This window comes from Hypanus sabinus, chromosome 28 (genome assembly GCF_030144855.1).
Source record: "Hypanus sabinus isolate sHypSab1 chromosome 28, sHypSab1.hap1, whole genome shotgun sequence".
Classification (NCBI taxonomy): Eukaryota; Metazoa; Chordata; class Chondrichthyes; order Myliobatiformes; family Dasyatidae; genus Hypanus; species Hypanus sabinus.
In genome coordinates this window covers 11,749,976-11,762,380 of record NC_082733.1, presented here as the reverse complement: position 1 = coordinate 11,762,380, position 12,405 = coordinate 11,749,976, and positions in this window count along the sequence as shown.

Genomic DNA, 12,405 nt, shown 5'->3' with positions numbered 1-12,405 from the left:
AATGAGGGTCCTCCATCTCTGTGGGAGTTCAGGGCTTCCATCATCATGTCAGTCACTTTCTCTTGGTTATCATACCGTCAGTCAGTCATGCAAGTCCCCGGTGGAGACTCAGGAACACAGTTACACTCAGATGTAGAAAGATTCTTCATTGCTGTTTCCATTACAATTTTGTACTACCATTCAGGGTTGTTAGCCCTGAGTTGGACCCCCAAACCTGGAGGACCTGTGGACTACTCTTAGACTGGCCTCTACCTTTTAAACTGTTTGGCATGAGTGACCCTACCAAGAGCGAAAGCATAAAGCCCTGACTCCAGCCAACGTAGCTCATTGAGGCAGGCGAGCCTTCATATCCAGCGACAAGGTTGTGGTCCGCTTGGATGAGGCACCATGATAGGCCCAGTCTTCTCTTCTTCCCCTTTATAAAGTCCATTGTCTTAATGTTGTTATGGTCTTCGCAGAGAACATTTTTTTATTTTAAATGTCTTCCAGTAATACCCAACTAAACTATTGCATGTACATAGAAGAGTTCAGCACAGGGACAGTCCCTGGGGTCCACAACACTACGCCACACTAATTGAACTGGTAACTAAATGCCAAATTAAACAAACCCCTTTTGCCTGACTGTCTGATATAATTGTCTGTTGCCATGATGCAACAGTCTAGGTTTTGGACAGTGGAAATCTGAAACTGCTGCAGACGCTCAGCAGGTCAGGCAGCATCCACGGAACAGGAAATAGAGATAATGTTTCTGGTCAGCGAAATTTCAACAGAGTTGGAAAAGTGAGAGCACGTGACGTCATAAAGAAGCTTTCGGTGCATTGGCCTTCATAAATCAAATTATTGAGTGGAGGAGATGGGATGTTATGTTAATGTTGTGTAGTACATTGGTGAGGCTTAATTTGGAGTATTGTGTGCAGTCTTGGTCACCCACTCACAGGAAAGATGTAAATAAGGGTGAAAGAACACAGGGAAAATTTACAACGGTGTTGCTGGGTCTGGAGGAGCTAAGTTATATGGAAAGATTGAATAGGTTAGGAATTATTCCTTGGAACATAGAAAATCGAGGAGAGGTTTTGATAGAAGTACTCAAAATTCTGAGAGATACAGATAGGGTAAATGCAAGCAGGCTTTGTCCACTGAGGTTGGATGGGACCTCAGGTCATGGGTTGAGTGTGAAAGTAGAAATGTTTAAGAGGTACATGAAGGGAAACTTCTTCACTCAGAGCATCATGGGAGTGTGAACAACTACCAGGGCAAGTGTTGCATGTCAGCTCAATTTCAATGTACAAGAAAAATTTGGATAGTAGGGGTATGGAGGGCAATGGTCCCAGAACAGGTCGACAGGTTGAGGCAGTTTAAATGGTTAGACGTAGACTAGATAGGCCAAAAGGCCTGTTTCTTTACTGTACTTTTCTATGACTCTCTGACAATTTAGTTATCAGTTGCAGGCAGGAGAGAATGGATAGAAGAAGGGAATATCTTTGATAGGGTGAGACCAGAGTTGCCATGGTAAGTGTAACGATAAAGCCATCTGATTGATTGATTAATGTGGGAACTTAGAGATAAAGAACACAAAGAAATAGGCAACATAAAGGAGTGAGACGCAGGTTAGAGTTGTTGAGGAGCAATGAAACCAGAAGGAGAATTAGGGAGTTTCAAAGGTCATGAAGCAGAATTAATACTACAATTGAAGAAACCTAAGCAGTTCTGAGAAAAATAAATTATCTGAGATTGTTGTAGTTGATATTGGGTCCAAAAGGTAGCAACGTGTTGAGGCAGAAGGTGAGGTGTTTTTCCTCAAATTACATTGACCTCATTGAAAGATGTGCACAGATTGGCATGGATTAGGGAATTAAAGTGACAGATAATAGGAAGTTTAGGATTGTCTGAACAAGTGTGGTCAACAAAGCAGAGACCAATACGCACTTGGTTTCTGTGATGTAGAGCAGACCACATTATAAGTAAGTTTGTAAAAGGTGAGTGCAAGTGAGTCATTGCTTCACCTGCAGTGCGTGGTGAGAAGGAACAAATTGAAGTGGGAAAGTGCTGTGAGAAGGGGAATGCTTGGTGGAGGCAGATGAGCTGACCAGGGAGGCAGAAAAGCTATCGTCCCCTCAGAATGGGGAAAGGAAAATGGAGGAAAAATTGTCACCACTGGTGGAATCCCACTTTAGGGCAATCGCAAAGTTTGATCCATTGAATGTGGCGGTTGGTGATGTAGAAAATTAAAGAACTCTATGCTGCTCTGCCAACAATAGTAAAGAGGGTCCACATTAAAGGAAAGCGTATGGCAGAGGTATCTGTGTGGAGACTCTTGTCCTTGGAATTGATACGATGGAGTTTAAGATTGATTCTTCTTTTAATTGTGGAGTAACTTCTCTCAATACTTTATCACTTACATCTGGTGTTCAACCTCAATGTGTAACCGTGCCTTCTGTGGTTTCTACCGTGTTTGCATTCCCTCCACTGGGACTTCACTTGACCAGGACACAGCTCCCCTCTCTTTACCTGCCCTTGCTCCGTACACCAGCACAGTGCTGTGTCGGGTAGGCCTTTGAGTTTAAGAGGCCACCTCCCACAGACTTGCCCGACCAGCATAGCTAGTCAAACATTCATCGTGTCTATTTAGTATTTCGGACATCAATCCGACACCAACCTGTCTTTGAGTTCGCAACCCAGAAGCACACCAAAGTACAGTGACTTGACAATCTTTCTTCAGAGAAACTATGTAGGTTCTAATTGTTTTCTTCACCTTTGCTTACAGCCCCCAAACTTATAACCAGCCAGTATGGCCCTGTTTTGCATTGGATTTGTGACTTCCATGCTAGTTGGTAAATTGGGCATGGATTATAATTATCTGACAAATTTGCCACTGTCTGTCCCAATTTCAACCAATAGGATCATCCTCTTGCATTCACGCACTCATTATATATATCTTTCCCTTTCCCTCTATTTAAACAGTATTATTCACTCAAGAAAGAATCCTCATTGCTTGAATTGAAAGGCTCCTGTATTTTGTTCTGGTCTCTAACATCTTCAGTACATCTGCTCTGGGCCCAGCCTGCCATCCGGTGCTTTCCATAGCCAGTAGAATGATTCAGGGGTGCGCAGAAGTTAATGTACACCAGTTACATGCATGTGTTTCAGAGGAAAGCTGGCTCTAGCCTTGTAGTCGATTGGGTGGTGGGGTTCAGCCGAGCTGTCATGGTCAATGTGGCACAGTGCTTTAAAAACATCACTGTTCCACACTGCTGGCCACCGCTCGTGCAGTCTGGACAGCGGCAACTCAGCTGGAGACCGCCAGACGAGGCTGAGGAAACAGCACTATTGCAAAGAAATGGAACTCAAGAGCATCAGTAATCATTTTAATAATTCTGTCCTGCAACAAGTCATGAGAAGTAATTGTCCGTCCGTGGCCAGTGTTTACACTCATCTCCCATTGCCCCTTGGACTGACAGGCTCAGCAGACAATGCACACTCAACTGCACAGAGCCCACAGTGAATGGTAAAATGACTGGGACAGAGGAGGATTTCTTTCACTTAAGAACACTGGTAAAATAAATATGTTTTAATAATAATTTTGTAGTTTCAGAGTCACACTTATTTAAGTCCAGATTTTATTTACTTACTTTGGAGTTGACGATGCTGTCGTCTACCTGCTGAACAGATTTCCTCCCATTTGGATAAGCAGGACAGCACAGTGAGGATCACAAGTTTTCATTCCTCAGTACCACACACCCTCACTGCTGGTGGAAGAGTTCCATTCAATGCAGGCTGGCACACCCTTTGTATTCTGGGTAATGGACTACCTGTATGCAGAGCTGTGTGTCAGACATGGCTATAGCAGCACTGGGGCCCCACAGGGGACTGCTTTGCTTCCCTTCCTGTTTACCTTGGACTTTAGATACAACACTGAGTCATGTCATCTGCAGAAATTCTCTGATGACAGGAGCAGTTGGGTGTATAAAGGGAGGACGGGAGGATGAAAACAGGCCCTGGTGGAGGACTTTGTCAAATGGTGCGAGCTGAATCATCTGCAGCTCAACATCAGTAAGACAAAGGAGATGGTGACGGACTTTAGGAAGATTATGCCTGCACTGCTCCCTATTATTATTGACGGTGAGGACGTGGACGTGGTGAGGACTGTTGTTGCCCGTACAATCTTCTATGCGGTGGTGTGCTGGTGCAATGGTGATGCCCAGAGGCTTAATGAACTGATTGGAAAGGCTGGCTCTGGACACACTGGAGGCTGTGGTAGAACAAAGGACCCCATGGAAAATCCTGGCAATTCTGGAAAAAGTTTCTCACCCTTATGCCGCCTTGACTGAACAGAGGAGAACTTTCAGTAATAGACCAAGACAACTGCGCTGCTCCATAGAGGCTGCATGAGGTCATTCTTACCCGCGGCCATTAGGCTCCGTAATGAGTCAACCTATAGCCGGGGAAGTGATGACCCCCCCCCCCCCTATAGACTGTTCAAGGTAACTTATTTTTTTTAATTCTCACTTACTTCTCTTCTAATATTTGTATATCTGTGCACGTGATGCTACTGTGACACTGTAATATCCTTTGGGATCAGTGAAATATCTATATCTAAATGTGTGGGGCTTCAGGAATGGGAATGAAAGGCAGGCTATTATCGAAATGGATAAAGACTGCAGGTGAGTTCAGGAGTGCTTGGTGGCCTTGGGCCTGTACTCGATGGAGTTCAGAAAGATGAGTTTGAGTTTGGACTTAAACCAATCAGTAACTGGGATCATGAGAAGAGGTGACTTCACTCAGGTCCGTGATTGAAGATTTAAAAAGCGGCGCTGCACAACAGTTTTCAGAGATTGAACTGCAGCTAATCAGTGAACAGGATTCATTAGCAACCCTGAACCTCAGGGGGACTAATATCCTCGTGGGAAGGTTTGCTCGAGCTGTTCGGGGTGGGGGGGGGGGTGGTTTAAACTAATTTAGCAGGGGGATTGGAACCGGAGTGATAGGGCTGTTGGTTTACAAACAGAGGCAGTGTGTAGTGAGACTGTTAGCAAGCACAGTCTGAGAAGGGCAGAATTTCAGTCAGCAGGATGAGTTGCAATGTAAAAGGGGGACCAAATCAAACAGGTGATGAATACAAGACTGAAGGTGTTATATTTCAGTGCTTGCAGTAGGTGGAGTAAGGTAAATGAACACGTAGCACAGTTACAGATTGGTGCTGTTGGCATCACCGAGTCGTGGCTGAGGGAAGTTTGTAGCTGGGAGTTTGACAGCCAAGGATACACATTGTACCAAAAGGACAGACAGGTAGGCAGAGAGAGTGGGATGGCTGTGTTCGTGAAAAATAAAATTAAATCCTTAGAAAGTGGTGACATAGGATCAGAAGGTGTAGAATCCTTGTGGGTAGAGCTTAGAAAATGCAAGGGTAAAAAGACTCTGATAGCAGTTACACATAGGCATCTGAACAATGGCCAGGACGACAGCTACAAATTACAATAGGAGATAGAAAAGGCTTGTCAAGAGGGCAATGTATGATAGTAATGGGGGATTTAAATATGTAGGTAGATTGGAAAAATCAGGATGGTGCTGGATCCCAGGAGGGGAAATTTCTCGAATGCCTACAAGATGGCTTTTTCGAGCAGCTCATGGTTGAGCCCACTAGGGGATTAGCTATTTTGTATTGGGGGTTGTGCAATGAACCAGAACTGGTTAGAGCTTAAGGTTACGGAACCCTTGGGAGCCAATCATCATCATAAGATAGAATTCACCCAGTAATTTGAAAGGGAGAAGCTGAAGACAGATATATCATTATCAAAGTGGAGTAAAAAGGAATTACAGAGGCATGAGAGGGGAGCAGGCTAAAGTTGATTGGAAAGGAACACTAGCAGGGATGATGGCAAAGCAGCAATGGCTGGAGTTTCTGTGAGCAATTTGGAAGGCACGGTATAGATACATCCAAAAGAAGTTTTCTAAAGCCAGGATGATGCAACTGTGGCTAACAAGGGAAGCCAACACCAATATAAAAACCAAAGGAAGGATTTATAGTAGAGCAAAGATTAGTGGGAAGTTAGAGGACTGGGAAACTTTTAAAATCCAACAGAAGGCAACTCAAAAAGTCATAAAGAACAAAAAGATTGAATATAAAGGTAAGCGAGCCAATAATATTAAAAAGAATACCAACAGTTTCTTCCAATATAAAGAGAGGCAAATATTGGACCACTGGAAGATGATGCTGGAGAGGTAGTAATGGGGTACAAGGAAATGAAAGATGAACTAAATAAGTATTTTGCTTCAGTCTTCACTGTGGAAGACATTACTAGAATGCTGGAAGCTTGAGAGTGTCAGGGGGCAGAAGTTGCCATTACCGTGGAGAAGGTGCTTGAGTAACTGTATTCTCTGAAGGTAGATAAATCATCTTCAGATGGACTACGCCCCAGGGTTCTGAAAGGGTTGGCTGAAGAGATTGTGGGCATTAGTAACGATCTTTCAACAATCAATGGATTCTGCCATGATACTGGATGTCACTCCAGTCAGCAAATGTCACTCCGCTCTTCAAGAAGGGAGAAAGGAAATTATAGGCCAGTTAATCTGACCTCACTGGTGGCAAAAATGTTAGAGTCAATTGTTAAGGATGAGGAATTGGGGTTCTCGGAAGCAGATAATAAAATAGACTGAAGTCAGCATGGTTTCCTCAAGGGAAAATCTTACCTGACAAATCTGCTGCAATTCTTAGAATAAATAGCAAGCAGGATAGACAGAGGTGGCTGTTCTATTCTTGGATTTTCAGAAGGCCTTTGACAAGGTGCCACACATGAGGCTCATTGACAAGTTAAGTGTCCATGATATCACAGGAAAGATATCACGAATAGAGCAGTGGTAGGAGGCAAAGAGTGGGAATACAGGGAGCCTTTTCTGGTTGGCTAGTAGTGCTTCATAGGGGTCTGTTTCTGCTTATATTATATGTCAATGGTTTGGATGACTATTTTCCAAATGGAAAGAAAATTCAAGAGTCTGAGGTGCAAAGGGTGCTTTCGAGTCCTTGTGCAGGACTTCCTAGAGGTTAATTTGTTGGCTGAGTCGGTAGTGAAGAGGGCAAATGGAATGTTAGCACTCATTTTGAATGGGCAAGAATATCACATTGGGGTTTTATAAGGAACTGATAAGGCCACAGATAAAGCATTGTGAGCAGTTTTGGGTCCCTTATCTACAAAAGGATGTGCTGACCTGTTCAGAGGAGGTTCTTGAGAATGATTCTGGAAACAAAAAGGTTACCATATGAGGACTGATTGATGGCTCTGGGCCTGAACTCACTGGAATTCAGAAGAATGAGGGGCGATCTCACTGAAATGTTGAAAGGCCACGATAGAGTAGATGTGGAGAAGATGATTCCTGTGGTGGGGGAGTCTAGGACCAGAGGGCACAGATAGAGTGGATGTGGAGAGGATGGTGGGGGAGTCTAGGACCAGAGGGTACAGATAGAGTGGATGTGGAGAGGATGGTGGGGGAGTCTAGGACCAGAGGGTACAGATAGAGTGGATGTGGAGAGGATGCTGGGGGAGTCTAGGACCAGAGGACACAGATAGAGTGGATGTGGAGAGGATGGTGGGGGAGTCTAGGACCAGAGGGTACAAATAGAGTGGATGTGGAGAGGATGGGGGGGGGGAAGTCTAGGACGAGAGGGTACAGATAGAGTGGATGTGGAGAGGATGGTGGGGGAGTCTAGGACCAGAGGGCATGGCCTCATAATAGATGGACAGAGATGAGGAGATATTTCTTTAGCCATGGAATTCATTGGGACCTGTGAAGGCCAGGTCATTGGGTATATTTAAGGAAGAAATGGATAGATTCCTAATTAGTCGGGGCATGAAGGAATTCGGGGAGAAGGCAGGAGATTGGGGTTGAGAGGGAATTGGATCAGCCATGACAGACTCGATGGGCCAAACTGTCTAGTTTTTCTCCTATAGCTTATGGTAATATGCGGGGAAACCACTGAAACCATTTGAATTGTGAAGTGTCTGGATAGAATGGATATAGAGGGGATGTTTTCATTATCAAGTGAGTTCAAACTATGAAGGCACAGCCTCGGAGTATTGGAGTATTAGAACCAAGAGGAGGAGGAATGTTTTCAGCCACATGGCAGTGGATCTGTGGCATTTCTTGATTGATAGAGGGGTAAAGGGTTTTGGGGTGAAGGTAACAGAATGGGGGGGGGGTTGAAAAAAATAAAAGTTCTAAGTAAATTTATTATCAAAGTACATATGTTACTATACTACTTTGCAATTCATTTTCTTGCAGGTGCTTGCAAAAAAGATTAAATATATCAGAATTTATGAAAAACTGTACATAGACAAAAACTGACAAGCAACCAATGTTCAAATGAAGACATTGTACAAATAAAAACAAACAGCTGAGAATGTAAATTGTAAAGAGTTCCTGAAAGTGTGTGCCTAGGCCATGGAGTCAGTTCAGAGCAGTGGTGGATGAAGTTATCCACACTGGTTCAGGAGCCTGATGGTTGTATGGTCGTAACCATTTCTGAATCTGGTGGAGTGGGTATTAGTCTCTTGTACCTTCTTCCCAATGATTCCCCCCTCCCCCCACCACCGAGCACTCAAGCAGTTTGAGGGTACTGGGCCAAGCTGAGGCAACTGGGACTAGCAGAGAGGATGCTGTGAACAGTATGGACCTGTTGGCCTGAATGGCCTCTTTTTCCAGCTGTTTTACTCTATGACTTTGACTCTTAATTTGACTCATAATTCATTATGGGCAGAACAGCTTTGTTGGCCGTCTGCTTCTAAATTTCTTTGATTATTTTTCTTTAAGATCCTTTAATACAGTTTTAATATTTGTACTTCTGTGTCGTGGTTGTTTAGCTTTCAAACTCTGGTTTAATTTGAATCCAACATGCAATCAACCTCCCTACTTCAACAACTCTACCCAATGATTTTGGCCGCACCCCTGAACACCGACAGAGACTGCCACCTAAAATCCACCTAAAATCAAGAATCTTCTGGAAGCAAAGCATAAATTATTCAAGAAAAGCTTTGAAAATAAAAGAACTAAATGATCACAAAATAATTGTGATTCTTATTAAAAATTAAGTTATTCAGTTGACAACTGAATATGTCTGGTTTTGTTTAACGTTACACTCGTTGCCATGACTTTGTTATAAGCACAATTTCTCTTTTCTGGCACTTTGCTCGCCCAGGGGTTGTTGGCAGACAAACTGCACCACCTTTTGGCAAAATTGTTTGTAACTTTTATTTTTTTTAGATATAGCAGTACAAATATTAAATTGTAATAAACAAGGAATCTCTTTGTTTGAAATCATATTTTGGCCTCATGGGTTCCCAAAAGGATCAAGCGTTAAAGGATCAACTGTTAAAGGAAAGTTTCGCTGGGTATTTAAAGCTGCCTGGTGCGTCCTGGGTTGTGTAATCTCTGTACATTCAAGAAAGCAAAGACACAAGAGCAGCTGAAGGGACAGCAACTGATCAGAATATAAGGTTAGAGTAACATCATTGCTTGGACGTACTAACTCCCAAAGGCACTGACTCAGGATGGAGTTATGTACTTTTTAGAGCAATAGTTCTGACATTAAGTTGCTATGGACAAGGAATCTCTTTGTTAAAATCAGATCTTGGCCTTTGCTTAGCTAAGGGTTCCCAAGTAGCTCATATTTAGAGAAAAGTTCCAAAAAGTCCATCTCCTGGGACTTGGCATCTTTACGAAGCACGGTATCCAGGTTTGATCACAGTAAGCTGGCTTAATATTAATTTAACTTGCTTATTTTTGAACATTGTGGCCCAGTTAAAATGGTGTCCCCATAGGACTTTCATGCAGTCAACCTTGGACATATTTAAAAGGTGCCATCTTCTCCAGTAGTGCTGGTTAATCATGGATAATTTTAAGACCAGCTAAAGAGAACCTCTATCAATTTATACTGTCACGGAGGTTTGTCACTGCCACAATGCTGCTCGTGGAGCCCTGGAGCATGAAAGCAGTGTGGATTTGGGAGCAGACCTCACCATCCTAGTCAGACTGGTAGTCAGACTAGTCAGACAGATAGAGACTCTGGAAGAACTAGAGATTGATCAGTGGCAGGAATGATGACCTGAGCCATAGGGTGCTGAATTATTTAGTAAATTCAAGGCTTAAATAGATAAACCTGCAAAAATGGGCTATGGGGAAGATGGAGGAAATGGAGGTGAGGAAAATGCATAGATCAGTCATCTTGAGGGCCTTTGCTTCCTACTGCTTTCATTTCTTGGTTCCTATCGGTGCATTACATGTAAATAAAAGTGATTATAAATTACATTGTCTGTTGTGAGAGCAGTTGGGCCCTACTGCTCTGATTTTGTATCGTGTGGTGCTGTGATTGAATTTCTACATCCATTCTGGCATTGATAATTGTTATGATAAATCCATTTAGCAGGCTTCTCAACTTTCCCTACCGTCTGTCGGAATTGTAAACAAAAGCACGCCCATGTCTGCAGTTTCATAGTGCAGCAAATGGTTAGAGTCTGGGATGGTAATGGGCATTTGTTCCGTTGAGTCAGTTAAAAAGTACTGGGCAGGTATCAGAAAGGAACACATTTATAAGGTTGTTTGGAGGGAACAGAAGAGTGGGATGAGATGGATTGTCACAGAGTTGGTATAGACTCATTCCCTGCTGTAATGTCGCTATGATTCTCTTTCTACTTTCGTCTGTTTTTCTTTCACCCCTTTTAAAACAGTGCCAAAAATTTTCTGCTGCTTCTCCCCAAAACCTATTGCTTTGCATTTCTCTGTGATGTTTTATCTGCCACATGTCCGCTACTTCCTAAGCCAATTGGAAACCAGGTGAATATGATCCACAGTGTTTATCTCATTTCAAAAGTTCAGTAACTTTTGAAACCTTTAAAATTGTATTCTGTCTATCCAGGTCCAAATGCTTCATTTAAAAAAAAAATCAAGCTGTGTGTTACTACCCCACACTCTGAAATCCAGCCATTCACACTCTACTCTGCTGCCTACCAACCACTTGGCTAGTGAAATGATATGTACTTCACAGAATATTTCTGTCTATGCCACTTAATTTTGTTGATTTTTTTTTCCCACCCAATCACTTCTTGAGAATGTGGTGTGAAGAGTGACTGCAATATTCTCTTTAAACCTTAATGTAAACCTACAGTGGCTAGATGGGAGATGCCAGAGAGTAGTGGTTGATAACTGTTTATCAGGTTGGAGGCCGGTGACTAATGGTGTGCCTCAGGGATCTGTACTGGGTCCGATGTTGTTCGTCATATACATTAATGATCTGGATGACGGGGTGGTAAATTGGATTAGTAAGTATGCAGATGATACTAAGGTAGGAGGCATTGTGGATAATGAAGTAGGTTTTCAAAGCTTGCAGAGAGATTTAGGCCAGTTAGAAGAGTGGGCTGAACAATGGCAGATGGAGTTTAATGCTGATAAGTGTGAGGTGCTACATTTTGGTAGGAATAACCCAAATAGGACATACATGGTAAATGGTAGGGCATTGAAGAATGCAGTAGAACAGAGTGATCTAGGAATAATGGTGCATAGTTCCCTGAAGTTGGAATCTCATGTGGATAGGGTGGTGAAGAAAGCTTTTGGTACGCTGGCCTTTATAAATCAGAGCATTGAGTATAGGAGTTGGGATGTAGTGTTAATATTGTACAAGGCATTGGTAAGGCCAAATTTGGAGTATTGTGTACAGTTCTGGTCACCAAATTATAGGAAACAACATAGAGAGAGTACAGAGAAGATTTACTAGAAACCTGGGTTTCAGCACCTAAGTTACAGGGAAAGGTTGAACAAGTTAGGTCTTTATTCTTTGGAGTGTAGAAGGTTGAGGGGGGAACTTGATAGAGGTATTTAATATAATGAGGGGGATAGATAGAGTTGACATGGATAGGCTTTTTCCATTGAGAGTAGGGGAGATTCAAACAAGAGGACATGAGTTGAGAGTTAGGGGGCAAAAGTTTAAGGGTAACACAAGAGAGAGTTCTTTACTCAGAGAGTAGTAGCTGTGTGGAATGAGCTTCCAGTAGAAGTGGTAGAGGCAGGTTCGGTATTGTCATTTAATGTAAAGTTGGATAGGTATATGGATAGGAAAGGAATGGAGGGTTATGGTAACTGAGTGCAGGCCAGTGGGACTAGGTGAGTGTAAGCGTCAGCACGGACTAAAAGGGCCAAGATGGCCTGTTTCCGTGCTGTAATTGTTATACGGTTATATGGTAATCTTAGAACACAATCTTGATCATAGACAAGAGAGCATTTTCAGTGTTGTTTGGCCATGTGCACTAAAATCGACTTTTCTACCCCCCCACCCCAGTTTTGTTTTCTTGTAATTGCTGCCTATCTGATGCTCCGAGACTGCAATGTTGTTGCAGGTAAGCTTTCTTTGTAATTGTGCATTCA